The sequence below is a fragment of the Protopterus annectens genome, chromosome 6.part0 (assembly GCF_019279795.1).
Source record: "Protopterus annectens isolate FY-2018-M chromosome 6.part0, PAN1.0, whole genome shotgun sequence".
NCBI classification, from domain to species: domain Eukaryota; kingdom Metazoa; phylum Chordata; order Ceratodontiformes; family Protopteridae; genus Protopterus; species Protopterus annectens.
In genome coordinates, this window is record NC_056737.1 from 1,562,027,462 (window position 1) to 1,562,051,758 (window position 24,297).

Genomic DNA, 24,297 nt, shown 5'->3' on the forward strand with positions numbered 1-24,297 from the left:
AATAAAGACAAAAGAAACTGTCGACTACAGTTTATTGCACAAAATAGTAGGCAGGTGAGCGCTTTCGCTTTTCAGCTTTATCAAACCATAAAATACTATTAGAAAATTCACAGTATATATAGCCCTATCTGCAATCAATTAGCCAATTAACATGTGCTAAATCACAAACTAAAACAATGAATTTCTTAAAAAGACAAGATCATTCAACCTTAAAAATATAAACATTCTTATGGATATATAAAGGATAAACCATACAACTGCAGCAGACATATAATATAAAAACCTTTAAAATAATTAATATACCATAACAACTTAGGTGGGCATATGATGTAACAGATTCTAAAATAATTCAAAAGCTATCTATATATATATATATATATATATATATATATATATATATATATATATATACATAAATACATCTTGTTAATATTTAAACCTTCTATTCTTTAATTTTGGTTTTAATGGAATCTTATCATTAAGTCCTGGATAATTATGCACCTGCAATTTAATAATCCAGTCTGCTTCAAGTTCCTCTGTCCGGTTCCTTATATCTCCTCCCCTTAAATTGGGTATATTAATATGTATAATCATAAAATTAAACTCATGTTTGGAACCTTCTTTCAGAACATGCTTGGACAGAGCATTTACCTCTGACTTTATTCTGATCTGGTAAACGTGTTCTCTAATTCTATCCTTTAATTTCCTATCTGTTTTACCTACCATTGCATTCTATGCAGGTAGCCAAATAAACTAGATGTCCTGTATTGCATGTTCCATTTACTTTAAAGGTGTAAATTTTCGAAATTAAAGGATGTATAAATATATTTGTATTATTCACATACCTACAAAAATTACATCTGCCACATCTTATTGTTCCATTAAAATTAACGTTTCCCAAAAATGTATTGTTTGGGAAACACAAAAGTCTGTGCAAGTTTTTCTTATTTTTAAAAATATATCTGGGATATTCACCTACTAACTCCTTAATAGTGGGATTGATGGTCAAGATATCCCAGTGCTTACTTAATACTTCTTTAATTGATTTGATGTCTTCTGTATAAAAAAAGAGATATTCTCTGATGATTTTTTATGTCTCTATTCTCTAACTTCTGATAATTCCTATAATACTCACTGCCTCTATCTGAAAAATATGGGCAAGCCTTGCTGTCCCTATCTCTAACAACTTTATCAAAACATTCATCCACTTCTTTACAATTATAACCTCGTGTTACTAGCCTGTTATTTAACCTGTCTAACTCCATTTCATATTGATTTTGCATAGGGTTTAATCTTGATACTCTGACAGCTTGTCCTTTAACAATGTTGGTAAAAACATGCTTAGGATGCATGCTATTTCTATTCAATAAAGTATTCTTATAACAAGCCTTTCTGAATACTCCAGTATTAAATCCTCCATTACTAAGGCGCTGTAATAATACATCTAAAAATGCTATATTTTCATGAGAACACACTATAGTGAACTTTAAAAAAGATGACAACGAATTTACTTCAGAAAAGAATTCATTTAACTCATCTATGGACCCATCCCAAAGAAAGAACAGGTCGTCTACGAACCTTCTGTAAAAAAGGACATGTGTAGTAAACTTGTCCAACTTAAAGAGGTTCTCCTCCTCCCATATTGCCATTACAAGGTTGGCGTAGCTATTGGCACATGAAGTGCCCATAGCTACGCCATCCCTTTGCAAAAACAAATTCTTGTCAAAGAAGAAGATATTATTTTCCAAGACCAACCTAAGCAATACACAAATGACCTCCTTTTTATTCAACGGTAGATCAGAGTGTCTCACTAGGCACAATTTAATATATGCAATGCCTAAATCATTAGGAATTTTAGTAAACAGTGAAATTACGTCCATAGTTACCATAATAATTTGATTATTACTCTCTAACTTGGTGACCACATCATAGAAATCTAAAAGGAATTGTTTGGAATCCCTTAAAATAAACTTATTAGAATTTACAATTGGTCTCAAAAACTTTTCTATATATATTGAAAGATATTCTGTCACCCAACCCTGACCTGACACTATTGGCCTCATCGGGGGTGTTACAGTGTCCTTAAGGATCTTCGGTAACCCTTGAATAATGGAAATAGTAGGTGATTCAACAAAAAGAAATTCATACTCATTAGAATCTATAAGTTCATTGCTATATATTTCATCCAGTATCCTATATACTCTAGAAGTAAACTCTTGCACTCTGGATGTGCATATAGGTTCATAATCATTAATATCATTTAGCATCTCAAACATGCTCTTATTGTATTGCTCTCTATCCATTACAACTATCGGTCCCCCTTTATCTGCAGGCCTAATAGAGATGTTCATATCATCTCTCAAACTCTGTATCATGGAAAAATGTCTACGTGTCAAATTCCTTTTATTGGTATTATTCTGTTTGATTTCTTCCATTTCCAAGAGATCTTTCTCAACTATTTTACCAAAAGTATCCAAAACTGGATGTAAAATAGGTACAAATGTACTTGGTTTTCTAAAATGTGTATTACGATCTAGTTCTCCACTATTACCAGCAAACATCATTTGCAACTGTAGATTCCTAACAAAAAGTTTCACATCTAAAATTGTTTCTGTCACATTACTACCAGTTGAGGGAATAAAAGACAACCCTTTATTTAAAACTTCTACTTCTGTTTTACTAAGAGGTCTGTGAGATAAATTACAAACTATGTCATTTTCTCCCACATCTTTTTTATCGTGGGCTCTCTTATGTCCATCCCAGTTGCCTTTCTCTTTTGCCTTCCCCTGCTCATCGATCTGTTTCTGCCTCTGACTGAGGCTTCTGCTATAGGGAAAGGACAATGCTTATTTAACCCCATAGTATCAGGAGGTAAGGCAGTTGTTTTACTACGTACAACTGAGTACTATCACTTTTGTGCTCTACATTACTAATAACTCTTTCTCCTGCGTTGCTAGATATTATAGTAGGAACATTTCAATTACTTCCTAAACTATGACTATCTGTTTCTAAAACATTCTGAACAGAAATTTCAACATTAGGTGGAGATGTATTACTCTCAGCAATAACATTTGTCACAGCATTAGAAACATCTACAGATAAAGCAATTGACAACTAAGTCTTGTTGATCATACCTATTGGGGTAAATGAAATCCTTGTAACACTTGATGTCAAATCACTGTTTACTTCTATACCCAATAATATTGGCATAGAATATGTGAGACTTTATTTATTAGAAAAGGGGATTACCAATACCAAGATCATACAGTGGATGCTACTATTAGAAATGGTTTTGGAAAACAATGTTTTGTTATATGAAGATGGCTATTTTTTACAGAAAAAGGGAGTAGCAATGGGTACCCCTTGTGCGAATTCCTATGCCAATTTGGTGTTGGCTTATTGGGAAGGTGCGTATGTTTTTAATAATATATCTTTTGTTGAGTACATCAAATATTATGGTCGATTTGTAGATGATGTGTTTTTTTGTATGGGGAGGGACTGAGAGAGAATTATGTGAATTTGTAATGTTTCTGAATGGTACAACAGATTTTCTTGTCTTTGAAAGTACACATTCATTAACTGTGATAGAATTTCTTGATGTCAAGTTAATCAAAGGGCCAAATGGGATAGACACTGAAATGTTCAGGAAGCCTAGTTGGAGGAATAATCTCCTACATCGCAACAGCATGCACCCCAAACATATTTATTCCAATATTGTGAAGAATCAAGTACTCAGGGTATCAAAATTGACTACGCAAGACACAGCTTTTAAAGAACAGCAAGTTGGATTAGTCAACAATTTCACCTCGAGAGGGTATAAAAAGGATGAGATACAAGATACTATAACATCATGTGGCAAGTTAAGAGCACATAAAGGCAAGCCGTTCTTCCATAGAAAAGCTGATGTTAATACTTCTGTAAGAGATGTGCAAACGAAAGGGAAAAATAGATTGATCATTCCATTTACAAACAGGAATGGACATGTTAGGCGAATAATTGAGAATAATTGGAAATTATTAGTGATGGATGATAAGATAAAGACATTAGTAGAGGAAAAACCTAATATAGCCTATAGAAATAAGAAATCTTTAAAAAGGCTATTATGTTATGAACAAACAGAAACAAGGTTTATACAGTCACAAAGAATAGGGACTTTCACCTGCCGCACATGCAATCAGTGTAAATACATAGCGGAAAGCAATGTGTTTACACATCCACATACAGGGCATACCTATACGTTTTGAAGTTATGCGGATTGCAGAACGAAAGATTTAGTGTATCTAGCTCAATGCCAATCTTGCGATAAGTATTATGTAGGGAAGACCAATAGAACACTTCGTGAACGTATAAGAGAACATATATATGCAGTGAATAAGGAAAATACCACCAATGCCCTAGCACGCCATATTATGGAATATGGGTCCTCACATAGTTTTAGGTTTAGAGCATTAGAATTAGTGAGAAAAACCAGCAGGTTGGGGGATGTGAAGAATTACACAGAGGAAGTAGAAAGCAAATGGATCCTTAGGCTACAGGCACACAAATATGGATTAAATAAAAAAATAACGTTAAGACCTTTTTTAGTAGCCAGGTCACTTAAACATTGATACCCATACATTGAGACAAACATAACTATACAATCTTTTATACGTTTTGATATATTAATATGAATGTCCATGTTAGTCAGGTATTTTTCCATATATTGTAGTTTTTTATATATTGTGGTTTTAGTGTCATGAATTGTACATTTCGTATATATTTGCACATGTTTTTATGAGAGTTTTTCGATATTCATATGGATTTGTATATAGTTTTTAGGTTTGTTTTCAGTTGTTTCATTTGTCAGAGTTTTCATGTATTTGAATGAATAGGCACTAGCACTTTAATTCAACAATATCAATATACCAATAATGTAAATGTGCTAATTGTGCATGTATTTAAGGTATGGATTTCATGGAGTGTCACTGAAGTCTGAAGAAGCGTCGCAAGGAGGTGAAAGTGCTTACTATTCTTGGTGTTGTTTGTTCCAATAAAGAGTCAAGCTATTGCAATTTCTTTGGATTATTCACAGCGTTTGGTGCACCCTTGGAATATTTATTTTGTTTGCATCATTGTGAATGGAGATCTCGGTACAGTGAGGTTTGGGGAATTTACCCTTTTCCTCACTGTAGTGTGATCTCGATGTTGGTATATATAATTTGCAAGGGGTGTGGGGGGGTGCAGGGGTGCTTGTCCCCCCTCTGCTAAAATGTAAAAGGACATATGAACTTTTGAAACCAGAAGTCTGGTATATCGAATGCCATTTGTCGTGCTAATGACGTTTGACATTTAGGCTAAATTTTGTTTTTGAAATTTTAGTTTGTTCTTTTGATCATAAATTATTTTGCCATCAAAATTTTGATGGCAAACCCAGACAGTCATGTATACTCCATGGAAAGAATACCTAGGTATGGACAATAAGTTGTGTGCCAGTGCACTGTGACAAATGTGGTGTACTTCAGTTACAATCAATGGAAGCACGGTGCATTGTACATAGTTATTGGTGTGATGAAGGGTGGAAACCATAATGTTAGCATGTCCTATGATGTGCATGTCCTTCTCATACCCAGGAAGGGAGTAGCCAGCACTGTGACCACATGCTGGTGGATGCACCACTTAACCTCTACCCCAGGACAGAGATCACATACTTATTGGTCTGATTATAGTGTGTGATGTCCACATTATACTTGGGTATTGTGTCTGTTTTCTGATGCAATGCATCCCTCCATGTGTCTCATCAATGCAGGTGCTGTCATGGCTGTGGCAGCAATCTCTGGTATGTGTTGATACTGTGAGTATTATACTAATATCACAGTTGGAGTCAATGAGTGCCCACAAGCTGTAGCCCTTCAGATAGCTGTTGGGACATAGCATGTGTATGTCATTTGGGATGTTCATCACTTAACTAAGAGGCAGCCAAGGGTCAAGCAGACACCTCTGATTTACTGACCTGATCACTGGACCTGAGATATATATCACATCACACATTTCAACATAGTGAGATGCCACATATGTCATACACTGATCTAACCATTTGGTGATATAGCTGCATATGGCCACATGTAACAGTGTTGATTGAATACCACAGTGTGACTTTTTGTCAAATGCCTTCACCTGTTCAAGTTCCACAAGATTATACTGTTGTCATCATGCATGCCCTTGATGACCTCTTTGAGGACATCTGTCAGATGTAACAGACCTGATGTAGCAGCAACAACTTACATTGTTCTGTTGCACACACCTGGAATATTACTAGTGTGCATGTAGAAGAAGTCCATGATGACATGTTAGTCTACCTCACAGTCATGCAGAGTCATGATGTCTCTGTACATGCATGCATCAGGTGCAGTCCCCCAATGCAGGTGGATGCATGTTGATATACATCCTTGTATGGGAACATAGGCCATGTGGAGAATGTGTTGTACTGTGTATTCTACCATATCAGGAAGGTATATATCCTGGGTCATGCCACAGGTGATCCGTGATGTTGCCAAAGCATATTGATTCCATGTGATAGGGCTGGAGGAAGGTAAGACAGTGTATACTGGCCTAGGGATTTGACACAATCACACATGCAGGTATCATTGAGAAAACCCCCAAGTTGGGGATTAAACCTTACAACAGTTGATGGGTAAGCAATTGGCTCATTGACAGAACACATCATGTGACAATTGAATCAACCTGTACCAGCAGAGCTGGCACCACTGGCCAACTCCAGGGATCTATGCTTGGCCCTTCATTGTTTGAACTGTATTTCTCAACAGTTCAAGCTAAAGTATATGTCCTTTGGTTTACCAGGTTTGCTGATTTTTGCATATTGTGTACAATTGGTGAGCCCACCAATTGGGATAACATAGTACAGGAGGAGCTAGCACATACAATTAAATGGTGACAAAGACATGTGATCTACAAATAAATGCAGAAATGTGTGTTTGTCATGTCTGTCTGAAAAGTGGAGTTCCAGGTTAATCACAGCATTGACAACAGTCCTGCTATAAAGAAACCAATTGATACAAGCACTGTGAACTCATTTAGACAACAAGCTGAACTGTGACCATGAAGTGTCCAAACTGCTATTGAAAGCCTCCGTTGTGCACATCATAGGTCACACCATCATACTGACATCTCAGGATTGTATGACAGTACTGTAATCAAACTGCATTACAGCACTAACAGAGTATAATGCTGGTTTTTTTATATGTACCTCCCCAGACACATGTAGCAGCTTCAGAGACCATTAGACTTTCTTGCCAAAATAACACAGGCCCTACATAATATGCCATGATGTATATGGATAGATTAAAAGTGATGGTCACTGTAAACTTTATTCTACAGGATGATGTGACCTCTGCCTGGGCCGCGGGCCAGTCTCTGACACTGCCTGCTAACAGTATTACATATCCAAAAATGAAATGTAGCTGATGACATTAGCAGTGTCTGTTGAGGTTGAGATAGCAGCGTCCCTCATGCTGGTGTAAAAGGCTCTTTGTAATGTCAAGCAACAGCTCACAGACACCCCGCCAAGTTGACTGCGGTGAGAATAGAACCCCTACCTATGTAAGGTACACAGACTACAGTACTTTACACAAGTGCCACAACTCAAGTGTGATTTGGAGTGTGTTAGACATTTTATAGCTGATGACATCTGCAGTGTCTGGTGAGGAGAATATGGTAATAACAGTGATTCACACACACACACACACACACACACACACACACACGCGCACACAGTTGACTGCAATGAGAAAAGGACCCCTACTTATCTAAGTACACAGACTACAGAACACAGTACTTAATGCATGCACCATATCATAAGTCTAATTTTTACAGGACTGCAGATGAACTTACAGTAGATGACATCAGCAGGTCATGTGGGAAAGAGTTTGGGAGGCCTGTATGAAAACGATGTGTAGGCATATGATGCAAGTATCAAAATACTGGCAATCCATGGCATTGGGGAAGTAACTGTAGGATACATACTTTTGCTCTTTTGTCTAGACACATACACACACAAACACACACAAAGTTGGCTGCAGAGAGAACAGAACCCCTACCTATCTAAGTAGGCTACAGAACACAGTACTTAAAGCAATCACCATGGCACAAGTCTGATTTATACAAGAGTGCAGGTGAACATATAGTAGATGCATCAGCAGACCATGTTGGGGCCAACAGGTTGGGAGGCCTGCATAAGCACATTGCTTCATAGTTTCATATGAAGCTACTAGCCAAATACCACTAGAGTCTGTAGAAGCCTAGCAATTTAAAAACTCAAGTACCCTAATTAAGCATAGCTGGAACGTAGTGTTTAGGAGAGTGTGTTTGTGAGCATCACCAATTGGCCCTGTCCATGAAGGACATAGGTGCCAGCTCAGAGGCACCTGTACAATCACACAACTAGTAGTCAAGGTTGCAATTGAACAGGGTCATTAATGGGCACTGCTTCACATGCAGTGGGAGACTATTACAGCCTTTGGGGTGGCACCTTTGTCCCTCATAGACAGGCCCAGTTGTTGCTGCTCACAAAATCACTCTGCTAACAATGACCACCTAATTATACTTAGTAAGGGTACTTGTGTTTTACACAGCTAGGTTTCTATTGCCTCATAGGTTCATATGCGTTTACTAAGCTAACAACCACAAGTGTCTTTTTAAGCCTAGCCATGCATCCCAAATACCTGACAAGTTCTGATACCCTTGATAAGTGTAAGTATGAGCCTGGGAGATGAACCGTTTACAGGTTATCTGTGTCCATTAGAGACATAGATGCCAAACGAGGGATGAGTTTCCATTTTCCTATCCAATTGTCCAAGGTGCACTTGAATTCAGTTAGGGAGGAACTCTGCTTAACATGGATGGGGAGCCTGTTCCATAGACAGGGTAGTCTCTAGGATACATACCTATCTCTCCACAGGTCCTATTTATATCACAGGCAAGGTTTACATCTTTAGAACTGGTAATTATGGTGCTGTTTGTTCTGTGGATATGCAAGAGGTCCATCAGAGTGGGGTCTGACAATGCCCTGTATGTCAGGTATAGATCTCCCTCAAAAGCCTGTAATAGACAGAATACAGGGATAGGGTTTTGAGATGGTCTGCATAGGACATATTACTTACACCTTGTATTCTTTTAGTGAGGAACCTCTGTGGAAGTTCCAATTGTTGGATATGTCTGGTTAGGTACATACCGAAGGGGACATTGTACTCAGTGATAGGTCTGATGAATGCTGATAACAGTGGAACAATAACTTCCTTAGACTTAGATGCCATACCTTTGTTTATAGAATGATCAAAGGCTAGATTACTATCTATGTGTGTCCCTAAGTCCCTGACTACTGGGTCAGCTCTAAAGGGTGTGTTGTCAATATGATAGTTACCAGGGATAGATGACTATTATGCATTTCTCAGCATTTTGTTTTAGTGCATGGTTCTGACACCAGTTGTTTGGCTGTGTCAGTCCCTCCTGGAGAGCATTTGTATCAGTGTGAGATTCAATGACAGCTCCTAATTTGCAATAATTTGCAAATTTAGTCATCCAAAGACCACTGACATTGGCCTTGACTTCTGAGAAGTAAATGCCAATTAGGTGCGGTCCAAAGATTGATCCCTGAGGGCCTCTACTTGTGATTGGCCTCTTTGTAGAGGTGGACTCTCCAATTCTAACTTCCTGTGTCCTGTCTGTAAGCCAGTTGGCTATCCACCAGGTGACATATGGGTTTGTGCCTAACCTCTTGAGTTTGTCAACAATGCCTGAATGAGATATTTTGTCAAATGCCTTGGCCAGGTCAAGGTAGGCAGTGTAAATGCTATTGCCCTCATCCATTGCTTTGGTAACCTTCTCAAGGAAGTAAACCAGGTTGAGTAGGCACAATCTGCTCTTGACGATACCAAACTGGATTGGGTCCAGTGTCTGCAAGTTTACTATATCTCTACTGATAATCTCCATCATAATTATTTCCATGGCTTTGCATATAAGACTAGTGAGACTTATGGGTCTGTAGTTTCCAGGGTCTGTAGATGTCCCACCCTTGTGCAGAGGGATGACTGTTGCCTTTCTCCATTCATGAGGCACATGAGGCTACAGTTAAATAGTAATTCCTGAGATCGTAATAGTCATGTTTCATGCTGTTTAGAAGGCATCCTGGGATATTGTCTAGGCCCATTGATGCAGTGTTCTTGGTCTTAGAGAGAGCATTAAGGACTTGTTCTCTAGTAATAGTAGGTAGAGTTATATTTGATGATATTTCCTGTGGGAAGTTTAAGGGAGAGAGAGGGGTAAAGTTGGAGCTAAATTTATCATTAAGGAGATTTGCTATATCTTCTGGCTCAGTGTAGGTGGCTCCATTTACAATGAGCTCTGCACACAATTGTGCATTGCCTTTGAGGTTGCAGACATAGCTAAAGAATGCTTTGTGGTTGTCCTTGGCCTGGGAGGCCATACTTACCTCAAATTTGGCTTTGGTAGACTTCATTTGTCCTTTGAGTTGTTTGATGAGAGTGTCTTTATCCTGCTGGGTGCTGCACCTTCTCATTTTTGCCAAGCTTTTCTTCCTCCTGTTATACAGCCAATTGATTTTGTGATGCCACCAGGGTGGCTTGTTTTTTGAGTTAGTTCTGTACTTCTTCCTGGTGGGTACAGCTGCCTCTATGCAGCTATTAACATGCTTGTACAGGTTTTCTGTGAACAGTTCTGCATAGGCAGCAGTGCTCTCAGGGTTTATGGGGGCTTGAAATTTTGCTAAGTTCTCACTTAATAGCAGGAGGTTAGCCTTAGAATAGTTCCTGAATATTCCAGGTTTGGCTGGGGGTCCAGGTTTTATTCTTACTTCTAAAGGAGGCCATTTTGTGGTCTGATCTTACCAGGGAAGGCAATACAGTAAGGGGTGTGCAGCAGTCTCCCATATTATTGAGGACCAGATTCAGTATGGTTGCACCCCTGGTTGGTGTATTGACTATCTTGTCCAGGGAGTTTGTGTTTATAAAATCCAGGAATCTCTGTGCATAAACATGTTGTGTCATATAGGATTCCTAGTTAATAGTGAAGTAATTAAAGTCACTCATGAATATGGTATTGGGTTGGACTGTTAGTGTTTCTAATAACATTAAATACATGGTATGAGTTTCCTGAACCTATAGCTTGCAAGGAAGTGGTATTGGATTTTACTTATGGTGATTTGAACATGGAGCAGCTCAAGTGCATTGTCCTGTTTGACCAGCCTTGAAGTATATTTAGTTTTGATGTAAATACAGACACCTCTACCTTTTGAACCTGCCTGTGAAGATGCTGGCCTAAATGTGTAGAGGGCATTATAACTTTGCATTGTTGGTCTGCTCTCCATGTCTTTAAACCATGTCTCAGTGACTGCACAGATGTCAGCATTTTCCAAGGTAAAGAGAGCTTCTAGGGAGTGGAGTTTTTTGTTTAGACTCCTAGCATTGAGCAGTAATACCTTTAGATTTTCTTGGTTTTGATTTGCTATGTCGGAAGTAATTTCAGTTTGGCATTGCCTAAAAAAGACACTATGGGGGAAGACAGTGTTTTAGCTAATATTTGAAAGCCTACAGGAGAGAGGTGTAGACCATCCCTGGCAAAGCAATGCAGTCTGCTGATTATCTCCTTCCATGCTGACAAATACTGCACCTCCTTAGAATGACACCAGATACTAAGCCAATTATTAAAGTCAGTCATCTTTTGTTTGTATTGTGGCATCATCCTTGGAGAAGGTAAAATGCTGCTCAATGCTAAGCTCATACCAACCTGAAACACATATTCCGAGAGCTCCATGATGTCTCTCTTCATATAGTCTAAGGAGGTACATCTCAGGTTATTTACTCCCACATGGACTATGACTGAGTCATATTGGTAATTGTGATCCAATGACCTGAGTGCATGTGTAATGTGATGGATCCTAGCCCCTGATAAACAACTGACTGTAGCTTTATCCTTACATAGCCTGGTGAGAGAGACATCAGTGTGTCTCATGATGGAGTCTCCAATGACTAGAATGTTGGATTGTGTGGTGACCTGCCTTATGAGCTTAGAGGTAGAGGCTCCATGAGATGTAGCTCTATGTGTTGATGGGGGTGTTGTTTTGAAAGAGCACATTTGGAGCTGCTGAAGGTATTTGTCATGTGTACTTTGTCTAGGAGGTCTTTGTGGTTTTGGAAGGTTACATGTAAGTGCCTCAGCATATGTGGGTCTATATGTCTGTTTTGAATTGTGCATGATGGATGCAGCGTGTGTATTACTGACAACCTTACTGACATTAGGACTACTTTTATGTGAGAGCTTTGCCTCCAGTGACATTGTCTAAACACATCTCTCACATACCATATCAGTTTGTTTGAGAATTAACTGGTTGTCAGTAAACATGAGGCAATTTTTGCATTGCCTCAGGATGCCTGTATCTACCAAGCTGGTAATGGAGACAGTAGGAAAGTTCATATCCATGATAACAGACCCATTTTTATTGATTAGACAGTTGTAGTGAGAATATCAATCACTGTCGGGACTACCCAGTTTACAAATATGTGGACAGTGCTTATCACTGCAAACTAGTTATCCTGTGTGCAACTAGGCATTGGAGAAATTTCAATTGTGCTTTTACAAAAAAATGTCACTCAAGATGTCTGAGTCTGTACAGAGCACTGCCAAACACTTGAGGGGAAACTAAACCCTGAAAATTTAAGAATGAAGTTAGAAACAAATCAAGCAGTACTTATGAAAACAAAGAATTAGCTTGTCAAGAATGATGAAAAGAGGGGAGACACATGAATGGCTACTGCCTGGCTATTACTAATGCTGGTCTCACCACAGCTTCACTCTGTTGGGATACAGTGCTCATTTTGCTTCTTCTCTCACCAGAAGCAAAATTGTAGCACCATTCCCAAGAAGAGAAGCAGGCCACAGCCTGTTTGGTGACCGACAGTCTTGTCCCAGATGATGTATGGGTTGCAGTTAACATATATAATGATAACTGTGTACTCCTAAAACACCAATACAATATGTGAGAGATGCAAGTATACAATGAATCTAGAATAAATGCTCTCTCTCCCAGGTAACAATGAACCAGATATTAAACAGGTTGTCAGCACACACACTTCACCTCCTCAACAAACCAAGTGCACAATACATAAACCCACATATGCAGAGGTACTCATTAGAATTTTACCAAAAGAGCAGAGACCTCATAAATGAAAACCTTCTACACACATGACAGCCACAACAGAACCCACCACACACAAACATAAATGTATCAGTGTCTCACCCATTAAGCCCTTAAGGCAAAACACCTCAAAACCAATGTCTTAGTCATAGATGAATCCATAGTGAGACACACAGATGTCCCTCTCACCAGGTCATACAAGGAGAAAGTCACAGTCAGCTGCTTTTCAGGTGTCAGGATCTGCAAAGTTATGCATGCGCTAAGTCTCTCAACAACAACCACAATTACACCTCTGTCATTCTCCATGTTGGAGTAAATGACTTGAGACATACCTCACCGGACTGTATGAAGAGAGATATGATAGAGTCTCAGATTATGTGTCCCAGACAGGTATATCTGTAGCTCTAAGCAGCATTCTACCTTCACCCAGGATGATGCCTCAATACAAACAAAAGAATTATTGACTTCAACAATTGGCTTAGCTACTGTTCTTACTCCAGGGGATCCAACAGCTGTCAGGCTGGAATGATATGGTCGACAGACCATGCTGCTTTGCCAGGGAAGGTCTTCATCTGTCACCACTTGCCTGTTGGGCACTGGACAAGGTACTTGCTTCCCCAGTAGTTACTTTTTTTAGGCAATGTCATAAGAACAAACTTCCTGATGCAAAAATATCCTCAAAAGATAAACTCAGGGTTATGCTGCTTAATGCTAGGAGTCTAAATCAGAAACTACACTCAATGGAGGCACTTCTTACATGGGAAGTTGTCAATGTTTGTCATGTCGCAGAGACATGGTTTACGTCTGCAGAGAGTACTCTGGCCATGAAAGGCTATAATGACTTCCACAAATTCAGGCCACAAAAACAATAAATAAATAAAAAAAAAGGGGGAGGTGCATCCATCTCCATAAAAGACAAGTACACCTCAAGACTGGTTCAGCAGTACGGCTACCTATGAGTCACTACAAGTCCACGTAACTGTAGGAGAAACCCCCTTCCATGTCATTGCTAGCTACAGGTCCACCAACATAAACCATGAAAACCACACAGTGCCTTCCTGGATCCACTTAAGTGATTCATAATACAGCCAAACACCCTAGGCATGGGTAACTTTAACTATCCTTCCATCAATCGGGATACATATATGAGCTCAAACACCCTCACCCTCACCCTAAGGTTCCTGCATTTTGTAAACATGAATGCTCTGGAAAAGTTAATCTGCACCCCGACAAGGGCTAAAATGTCCTTCACCTACTACTCACTGACATGGGAGATCACTGCACCACCCCATGTGTAAGACCCTCATGGGTAAGGTCTGACCACAAATCAGTCATGGTTAATGTAACAGTCACACATGACCCCCCCCCCCCCCATGATCCAAAAGATGGGAAAATCTTTGCAAAGCAAACTATAGCCTCCTAAGTGATGGCTTATATAGTTTCAAACCTACTGCCACCACTGACAGTATAGGCTCCTATAAGGAAGTGTACACAAATGCCCTGTATGAACACCTTTACAAGTGTATATACTTAGCTATACCAGAATGGATCAAAACTTTTTCACGAACAAAAGCCACCCTGGTGGATATCTAGCATAAATAGAATATAAAACAAGAGAAAGAAACTGATGTCCAGGAATAAGAGGCAGCAGTCTCAGCAGAATCCATAGCTTGAAAAAGTAAATTAGACATCTTGTAAATACCTCTAAAGCTAATTACAAAACTACAGGCTGAAGCTAATGCTGCTGGTGCTGGTGACATAGACCAAGAAGGAGAAGAGTGTTGAGGCCCAGGGTAACATTTCAAATACTACATGACCTGAAGATTGTAGAGTGCTACAGGGTAGACAGGGACACTTTACAAGAACTTTGTGAGCTCTGTCACCCTTATCTCAGAGCCAGTGCCAACTGAGGGGAACCCATCCCAGTGGAAAGTAAGGTATGTGTAGCTCTTAGAATATTAGCTACAGGTACCTTTCAAAGACCAACTGGGGACATGATGGGTGTGTCACAGGCATCAGCATCCTGAATCCTCCACCAATTCCTGGATGCTATGCTCATACATGCCAGTGAGAGCATATAGTTCTGTGGAGAGGGCCAGCAATATGCAACAGTTCCAACAGTAGCGTATTAGACTGAAGTACCGGGTGCCGGGTGCCATAGATTGCACTTATGTACACATTAAGACACCACCTGATGAGCAGGGTAGAATCTACATGAACCACAAAGGATACCACTCCATCAACTGTAAAGTCATGTGTAATGCCCAGGGAATTATCTTGAATGTGTGTGCTGGCAACCATGGCAATTATCATGACTCCCATATTTGACACACATCACAGCTGTACCAGGTGTTTGCTAGGGGGACATCCCATAGGGCCATTTACTGGCAGAGGCTAGCTATGCACTGGAATTGAGGCTGATGATACCCATCAGAAGTGCACACACACCCATGGAAGAACACTATAATGAGACACACACACAAACCAGAAACATCATAGAGCATGTGTTTTGGCTGCTGAAGTCACTGTTCCAGTGCCTATATACATCTGGTGGAGCCCTGTAGCATAATCCATGCACCTGTACACAAATATTCACAGTATGTGCTGTGCTCCACAATCTGATCCTGGGGAAAACAGCTGCAGCAGGATCAGTAAGGAGAAGGGCCACACATCCCCCAACAATGCCTAGGCCACCACAGCCACAGTCACAGGAGGATTTGGAGGGGGCACACCAGCTGCTGTGGCTAGAGGCATACATAGGAGTGCTCAGTATGCCCTTGCTTGATCAAGACACAATGCATAGCACATTCACTGACCACTAGGGGCCTAATACCTTTCTCCTCCTCATATACATATAGTACAATTGATGCCAGACAACACACACAACCTTTACCTCCTCATGTATTAGCTGTGTACTGCTTACATCAGACAGCATCGGTCCTGAACTAAAACTGTATCAACTGCTGCATTTGCAAGGTAAGTCCTGAACCTACAGTGTATTCCTTAATAATATTATGGCATATCCTTGTATTTCATCACATGTTACTGTAAGCAAGTAAAAGGTGGAGATTTCTATAACCATTGCTATAACATATGATTTATATGTGTCCATTAGTAAGTAGTAGGTCTCAGGCATCAAAGTTTCACACAGTCATACCTCTCAAAAGTATTGATGATCACTGCATGCCCTCAGTTTAGCACCATACATTTGTACTGGAAAATCATTGAATAGAAAATTTAGAAAGTAATGATACACATTGCAATTTCTGGCTTTACAACCCTCACAAGCTCAAATGACAGGCAGGATGCAAATTAAGGACAGTAACAACAACAACATATCATTGTTTGTGCCATAACAGTAACTCACCTTTGCTTCCCCCCAGAAGCACAGTCTATGCTTGTTTGCAGCATCCAATCTGCCCTTCAGATGTTTGTAAATGCATATCATATTATTGCCAGTTAATATCCTCACACATTGTATGGGTAATGACATAACATGGCTTACAGACTGCATGTCTCAGAGTACTGGTCAGATAACTGATGCATGACTGGAAAACACAGAAGGGTAAGACAGAGGTGCATATTTGCAAAGAATAATCATAACAGGTTGCGGGATCACTAAGTGCACTACTTCCAAATATAATAAGAAATAGGTTAATTGATTTAAGACTAGCCAGTTATTCCCTGTGAGACTCAAACCCTCCACCTTGTGTCTATAAGGCAAATATAGTAACCATTATGCAAACCTCACAATATAAGCTTGTAGTTTGATATCATTATATATTCTGTTGCAGTTGGTTGTTTGAAGACTGACCAGTTCTTTGCTGCAAAGCTGTTTGTGTGGCAAAGAGGGTCATGGCACCATCTTGTTTTCTGAAGGTGCATTGGAGTGAGAGTTGAAATTCGGACATATATTTACATATCACACATGTACTGACATTTTCTGCTGTGTATGTCATAAATTGCTTTTCCTCATTTCAACTATTTCCACTTTTTAATTTTTTTTCTTTTCTTTTCCTTCCTTTTATACTGAATAATGCTAAAAACATGACAGAGAAAAACACAATTTGCAAACAAATGAAGAGGTTGAATATTAATGAAACAGAACCTGTGAATTGTGTACTGCTTACTTGCATTTCCAACCTTGACAGACCTACATGTAACACATAAGTGTAATCTGACACACCCACCTGATGAAGTAAGCAATCAGTTTCCATCCCATAAAGACAACACAGAGGGAGTGCCTACACAATGTGAACATCCTTACATGGATCCAGCTTTTTGGGATTCAGCAATTCTAATGAGTTCAGACCTCATTTGCATCTTCACCATGCTGACAGCGCTGAATCTACATGAAAAGGCAACCATGTAGCTAGGGAAACTGAAGGGAAGCTGAATGTTGAACACAGAATGGAGTGTATTAAATTTGTTCCTATTTTGAGCCTTTGCTCTACCATACCTCTCCACTGTACAGATTTTTGCAGAATTTCCAGTTTTTGCCTCATATTTTTGGTCTTTTCCTCATAAACATTTTTTTTTTGTTTTGTTTTGTTTTGGCAAGATCTCTAGGATGATCTAAGGATTAAAGTCCCTAAATAATGACATCGCATTTGAGTTTCAGACTTCATAACCTTCAGACAATGCATTCTAACACAAGTTATGTTATGCTAGCAGCTTTCTAAGTTACTAAAAGCAATATTTAAAATGAGTCCAGATTTCTTGTGCTAAAAGACTGAGAGGTATTGTGTAAGAGGTTAAGCAGTATGCAAAGCTGTTAATTGCTGCCAACCTCTTGCGTTATCAATTTTCTATAAGAGCAACGTTTAAAAATTGTCCCTATTTCTGTCCCTTTTCCCCATTATTTATAGCTTTGTCCAGATGTCTTGCCCTAACAGGTTGAGAGGTATGGTGTGCATTACGTCCTATGTGTACTGTTCATTTGGGGGTGGAGCAGCAAAGCTGCATTTGGCAAACCTGTTGTTCTGTCAATTTTCTAAGTTTGTAACAACAATATTTAAAAAGTGTCATTATATCTGGCCCTTTGTCTCCCTTAGTGATACCTTTCTCCAGATTTCTTGCTCTAAGAAGTTGAGAGGTATGCCATGTAGACTAGTTCCATGCATACTCTCAACTATACAGATTTCAGCAGAATGTCCAGATTTTTGACTCATATTTTTGGTTTGTTCCTCAGAAAATTTGTGATTTTCTGACAAATCATTCGGATGGTCTGAGGACTGAAGTCACTAAATAATGACATGCATTTGAGTTTTGCTGTTTACTTGAAACCTTTTTTAAAATCCAGACCACTAAAACATTAAGTAATATGGATTATTTCATAAAATGTGTCTGTTATATGTATATTTTATTTCATCTTATGCAGAATATAAGGCAAATTAATGTACTGATGTATGCAATTTTAATTAGTCTATGTCATAGTTCTATATGTGTTTTCATTGGTTGAACCATATTTTAAATACCAATGTTTTAACTGTTTTTATGAGTCTGAAGAAGCGATCAGCTGACTTAGATTGCAAAAGCGCTTACTCTTGTTTAATAAAGTGGTGTGAAACTGCAAGTGAACCGTTTCCTACCTTGACTACTACATCTCAGTTACAACTTTTGGTTTTATAAAGGGCACTACTGTGAAGTTGCAAGTGATTTATTTCCTGACATGGATTATTCCATTTTTATCTTCAGCTGTGGTCTAACCATTGGTCTTTTCATTTTTTTTTCACTTGAGGTGTATACCAGGCGTTTATCCAGCTTTTGTTTTCTTTCACATGTTTCTTTGACTGTATTTAAAAGCTGGGACATGGCTGAAGGTAATGACAACAATGAGAATCAATGTGAACGACTAGTTGGACTACTACATATATATTCCAACCCCTTGATGCTAAACCCTATTTTTCCAGTGAATGAAAGAGAACAAGTGGACTATGATATGCATAAGAAGTTCACTGAACTGTATAGAGATCTGGAGAATAAGTTATATAGCTTTAAAAGGCTACAGTGGCAAAGGTTTCATCTAGAAGCATCATTAAAATATAAAATAGTGCAGAGAGGTCTCAGAGTATTAAATATGCCTACTTATGGTGAGACCTACCCTGAATTACTTCAAAAATGGCAGAATTTAAATTTACAGCTTAGCTATGATTATATGCATTTGCTTATAGAATTTTTTAAACCACAAGAAAAAGAGATAGCCGATGAGATAAAGAGGCTACAAGAACAACTGACTAATAATTTTCCTGTAGAGGTACTAGGCAGTAAATTAGATGAACTTGCTGACAGTATACAGGGCTATGATAAGAGGTTGCAGAATACTAAAACTAAAAAAAATGCAAAGGGACCTCAATGACTTTCAATGTAAAGAGGTCTTTTCGTGGCCAAGAAGAACAGCTGTGAGTACAGAAAATGTAGAAAAAATGACTACAGTACAGATTTCTGAAAATTCAAATATGCATAGTACTGCCCCTTTAAATCAGAATCCCTGTGAGAACAGTGATGTCAGCACAGAGAGAGTATGTATAGAACCTCCCACATTTGACAATGGAGGAATGGCAAAATAAACTTTCCAAATGGCTTGCACTAACAGAAGGATGGATTCCAGTGTTAATTCTAATTCAGTAGCTTATTTGGAGCAAAAGGAAGCTACACAAACCTCAATCCTTCCATTTGTGTTAAAGAAGGTGCTGACAATAAGGGACAGGTCGAGCAGTAGGAATCAAAGAGAGAGAACATGATTACAGCAGAGAGAATGAGTGACTCCTGCATATATGAACATCAGGAGCAAGAACCAACAAAAAACTTGGTAATTAATATATCTAGCTTTTCTTTAACTGATGCACAAGCCTCATTGTTAAATAGAGGCCTGAACTTTATTCCAGCGCAGAAAACAGTATTAACTGATTTATTAAAAGAGCTGAAGTTATTTTCTCGTAACCTAACACTTAAAACCATGTTTAAAAGAAATGTATTTGATAATATGTTTAAACAACCTAGTGCCTTTGTACCCAAGATACATCCCACAGTTGAAACTTTCATTAATGTGTGTGAACATGAAATTAGAGAAATCTTCCACCTAGATTTTATAACTTGAGTAAATCAGAAACTGAAGCACTGTCAGAACTAAAGGACTCTCACAGCATTGAAATTAGGCCCGCTGACAAGGGGGGCAGTGTAGTAGTAATGGATAAGGTTTTTATTACAAGAAAATGATGGAACTTTTGAATGATACAGATACTTATGTTGAACTAAATGAGAGACAAGTACAAGGTATAATTGACAGGATATCTGTATATATTTTTGACTTATTAATTACTAATTATGTATCAGAGGAATTGTTTGACTACTTTCAGATAAAACATCCAACTATACCCATTATTTATGGTCTACCTAAAATTCACAAAGACATCACACAGCCCCCTATGAGACCTATTGTATCCAGTAAAGGATGGGCCACAGAAGCCATCTCAATTTATATTGAACAAAATTTACAAATAGTCCTAAAATCATGTGAGACTATACTAAGGGATGCAAAGGCATTTCTGCAACTGTTATATAATAAGACCAGGAATATTAATAGAAATTATATGTTTGTGACAATGGATGTCACTTCACTGTTCACAGTGATACCGAATAAATGGGGTATTGAGAAAATACGTGATATTCTGACCTTGAAACAAGTTTTTCAAAGCACTAAGATTAATTTGATATGTGAGTTGATTGATATTGTCCTAGAAAATAATGTCTTTATATTCAATGACAAGTTTTACCTACAGAAGGTTGGTGTAGCAATGGGCACGGCTTGTGCTAACAGCTACGCCAACTTAGCATTGGCTGCATGGGAAAAAGATCATGTATTAAGTGCTAGCAATAAATATGCTGGCAAAATTGTATGGTATATACGTTTTGTAGATGACGTCTTCCTGTTATGGGATGGTACTAGTGAAGAGTTGCAAGAGTTGATGGAGTACTTACATAGCACCACTTAATTTTTAAGATTCACTAGTCAACATTCCAGGGACTCTATTGAGTTCCTAGATGTTTTGGTTAAGAAGACAGCGTTAGATGAACTTACAACAGGGATGTATAGAAAATCTACATGGAGAAATAGTATCTTACATAAGACTAGAATGCATCCAACATTTGTACACAAAAATGTAGTGAAAGGACAATATATGAGAATAAGCCGCTTACATAATACAGATGAAGGCTTTGTGAAGACAATGACTATATTAGAGAAAGACTTCTTAAACAGAGGTTATAGTAAGAAAGACATAAATGAAAGCTCTAAATATACCATTGAAAATAGGGATGGGAGATGTAAACCACCCTTCTCAAATACTATACAAGATGCTAAGAGCAAGGAAGGTCATGATTTTAAAGTTAGATTCCCTATAACGTATTCAAGTGACATCAGAAGGTTCTGTAATATCTTTGAGAAGAATTGGAATGTTTTATTGTCGGATCCTGACTTGAGAGAATTGTTAGAAGATAGACCCAGCTTTTCTTTTAGAAATAAGAGGTCCTTAAAAAGGCAACTTTGTTATAAGAATGATCCTATCTGATAGGCAGGGGACTTTTCCTTGCAGAAATTGTACAGCATGTGACTATTTATATAATAAATCTACATATAAACATCCTACACTAGGATTTATAATTGATATAGACATTTATGCTGACTGCAGAACACAAAATTTGGTTTATTTCAGCTTCTGCACTGTCTGTCATGCCTTTTATATTGGCAAAACCAATAGGTGTCTAAAGGAACGCATCCTTGAACACCTTAGAGATATAAGAAATAAAAAAGACACAAGTGCTTTAGCAAAACATGTGGAAGAAGAAGATAGGAAACATATTTTTAATTTCATGGTTTTAGAAATAATAAATAAAAGTAAGAGGGGAGGTGATATAAGGAATAAGGTAGAGGAAGCAGAACAAAGATGGATTTTACTACTTCAGGCAGATAGGTCTCCTGGATTGAACAATGCTGTTTCCTTGAAACCTTTTTTAAAATCCAGACCACTAAAAAATTAAGTAATATGGATTATTACATAAAATGTGTCTGTTATATGTATATTTTATTTTATCTTATGCAGAATATAAGGCAAATTAATGTACTGATGTATGCAATTTTAATTAGTCTATGTCATAGTTCTATATGTGTTTTCATTGGTTGAACCATATTATAAATACCAATGTTTTAACTGTTTTTATGATTCTGAAGAAGCGATCAGCTGACTTAGATCGCAAAAGCACTTACTCTTGTTTAATAAAGTGGTGTGAAACTGCAAGTGAACCGTTTCCTACCTTGACTACTACATCTCAGTTACAACTTTTGGTTTTATAAAGGGCACTACTGTGAAGTTGCAAGTGATTTATTGCCTGACGTGGATTATTCCATTTTTATCTTCAGCTGTGGTCTAACCATTGGTCTTTTCATTTTTTTTTTTAATATTTAAAAAGTGTCATTATATCTGGCCCTTTGTCTCCCTTATTGATAGCTTTCTCCAGATTTCTTGCTCTAAGAAGTTGAGAGGTATGCCATGTAGACTAGTTCCATGCACACTCTCAACTATACAGATTTCAGCAGAATGTCCAGAATTTTGACTCATATTTTTGGTTTGTTCCTCAGAAAATTTGTGATTTTCTGACAAATCATTCGGATGGTCTGAGGACTGAAGTCACTAAATAATGACATGCATTTGAGTTTCAGACTTCAAATCCTTCGCAAAATGCATGCTAACACAAACCCTGTTCTAGTCACTTCTTACAGTGATATGAGCAATATTTAAAATTTGTCCCTATTTTTGGGCATTTTCCCCACATTTTGTCAAGCTTTGCCCAGATTTCTAGCACTAAGAGGTTGAGAGGCATGGTTTCGTAAAGTATTCGAAAAGTTTCCCAATACAGATGGAACTCCAGCATGGAGTCTACATGGCTGCTTGCTACCATGTTGAATAACCCCAGCATGTTTCCCAGCTTCATTTGCATGCTGTTTGGTTGCTTATGCAGCCAATTAGCATACCATGATGTTTAACTATCGGGGGAGTGCATGCCTCTGCACAGTGCTAACTGAATTCAGATTTTTCTGTGACCATGTGCACATTGTGCCACAATGCGGTCATGGTGAAAAACCACCATGTACGCTTTATTGAATCCCCCCAATAACTATTAAGTTTCTAATATTTTGTAAACAACTTACAATATTTCAGCAATCACACAAGTTACACTCATACTATTAGAAGCATTTTGTTCATCTACCAGAGAACTTTCATATGAGGCTAAACAGTTCTGTTTGTGCTACTTTGTTGTTGAGACATTTACAAAAGAACGGCATTTATGAAAATATATATATCTTTACCTTCACTAGAAAGAGTTCAAATAACAAAATAGTCGTGTTTGCTATTGTGTAAACTTTAAGATGAAATCTTATATCTTATATTTTATATGTTAAAGAAAAAAAAAATAAATGTAATCAGGACAGTTTCATAAGATTGCTTCACTCCCCAGATGGAAATGCCTGCTTTATAAAATAATACAAAAGCCAGCACAAAAGGTGTATAGAGTGTAACTTTTATTAAAAAGTTAACACATACAGACCGGTTTTGGCATACATATAAAAGCCTTCCTCAGTGTAACTGAACAAGAAACCAAGCACTCCTTATATGCACACACCCATGTGTAAAAAGAACATTCATTGGCTGCTCACAATTGCTCATTCAGTCCAGGAGGAATCAAACCCCCTAATTTAATTATCCATCTTTTTTCTTTATTATTAAGTATATTGTGCCAACCAATTTTATTAGATCTGTCCCCCTTGATGATGTCAATAACCGTGAATCTAAATGCTGCTGAAGGATGAACAACCACATGTTTATATAATGCATTAGTAAGCCTTTTCAATTTAATGTCAGTCATGTGCTGACTAATCCTTTGTTGGCTTATCAGGGGGTGTGTGCCTCCTATTTGATATTTAAACATTTTTACCTTTTTTTGTTCTATTGAGAAATTATTTTTGGTTTCCAAGATGGATCTTAACCAACTATTGAGGGGTATATCATCAGATCATGATGAGTTAGGTATATTTG